We start from the raw sequence: 2145 nt of genomic DNA on the forward strand, positions 1-2145 counted from the left end.
GCTATTATGTGAGTTTCATTGATGGCTATAGTCGGTTTACTCGGATGTACCTCCTTAAACATAAGTCGGATGTTTTTGAGATTTTTCTTGCTTTTCGTAAAACATGTTGAGCGTCTCCTAGGCCACAAAATTGTTCTTGTACAATCCGGCTGGGGTGGTGAATATCTTAAGCTAAACAAGTTTTTTGCAGACATTGGCATTTCGCATCGTGTGTCATGTCCTCACACACATCAACAAAACGGGTTGGCAGAACGCAAACACTGTCACCTTGTAGAAACTGGACTTACACTCCTTGCTCACTCTTCTGTTCCTTTTAGGTTCTGGAGTGATGCCTTCACCACCGCATGCTTCTTGCTAAACCGTGTTCCTAGCCGAGTCATTCATATGCAAACACCACTTGAGAGACTTTTGGGAGAAAAACTTGATTACACCTTCATGAAAGTCTTTGGGTGTGCCTGTTGGCCACATCTTCGACCCTACAATAATAGGAAACTTGAGTTCCGTTCCAAGAAATGTGTTTTTCTTAGTTATAGTCCACTTCATAAAGGATATAAATGTCTTCATGTGCCAACAAATCGAGTTTACATATCTAGAGACGTCATCTTTGATGAGAATGTTTTTCCATTCTCTAGTCTCTCTACGTCATCCTCTGACTCATCTTTGCATCGAGCCACTCCCACTTCCGACCAACTTGATGATATTGCATATACACCTGCTTTGCTTCCTAACCACGGTGCAGGGGTCGGGAGAGGAGCACGACTTGAAGAAATCCCTGCTGATACTGATGATCACGGCAGCAATCAACATGGCGACGTCGATCACGATCGCCATGCAGCAGCCTCGGGAGATGGGCACGTCGATCGCCATGCAAGCCCAGTTCGGTCAAGTCCTGAACGGGCTGCTGCGTCCTCTCCTGGGCCAGACGTGCCTCCGTCTGCTGGGTCGTCTTTATCGGCCCATGACTCTACGGGATCTCCTTCGTCATCTGCTTCGACACCGCAGTCTCCAGATGCTCAGCCTCCGCCAGTACAACGCGGCGTTACCACGCGCCTTCAGCGAGGCATTTGTAAGCCTCGGCAGCGTACTGATGGGACAGTCACATGGATGGCTACATGCCTGGCTCATGCTGCAGATACTGCTGTACAAGAACCTCCAGATTTTCGTCATGCAATGACGAGTCCTCAGTGGCGGGAAGCTATGCAGCAGGAGTATGATGCACTCTAAAGGAATGGCACATGGCGTCTAGTTCCTCGACAGTCAGGTATCAATGTGATTGACTCAAAGTGGGTCTTTAAAGTAAAACAACGTGCTGATGGTTCAGTTGAGCGATACAAGGCGCGATTGGTAGCAAAGGGCTTTAAGCAGCGATATGGACTAGACTATGCTGATACATTTAGTCTTGTGGTTAAACCAACAACAATTCGGTTATTGTTATCTCTTGTAGTTTCTCAGCGGTGGCACCTCCGTCAGTTGGATATCCAAAATGCCTTTCTCAACGGCATACTGGAAGAGGAGGTGTATATGCGCCAGCCACCTGGGTTTGAAGACCCAGAGCATCCACAACACTTATGTCGTCTTGTGAAAGCAATTTATGGACTTAAACAAGCGCCGAGAGCATGGCATGCCAGGTTAAGTTCAGTTCTTGGTAAACTTGGGTTTAAAGCATCAGCTGCTGACACATCCCTGTTTATTTGTCAACGCTCAGATGTCACAGTTTACCTTCTTGTATATGTTGATGACATAATTGTTGTGAGTTCATCACCTACTGCTAGCACTCAACTCGTTTCAGCACTTCGAGATCATTTTGCGGTCAAGGATCTTGGGCCACCGCATTTCTTTCTTGGAATTGAAGTGCTTCGACAGTTTTCTCGGTGGTCTGGTTCTTACTCAGAGAAAGTATGCACTTGAACTTCTCCGTCGAGCAGGAATGGTCAAGTGTCAACCAGCCACGACTCCCATGACTCGTTACTCGATCCGCTAAGTATCTCTACTCGGAGTACCTCTTCTTCCTGATGATGCTACTAGATATCGTAGTGTGGTTGGAGGACTACAGTATCTTACGGTTACTTGTCCAGATTTGTCATATGCTGTGAATAGAGTATGCCAGTTCCTTCATGAGCCACGAGATGTTCATTGGGCTGCCGT

This window comes from Lolium rigidum, chromosome 5, assembly GCF_022539505.1.
Source record: "Lolium rigidum isolate FL_2022 chromosome 5, APGP_CSIRO_Lrig_0.1, whole genome shotgun sequence".
Classification (NCBI taxonomy): Eukaryota; Viridiplantae; Streptophyta; class Magnoliopsida; order Poales; family Poaceae; genus Lolium; species Lolium rigidum.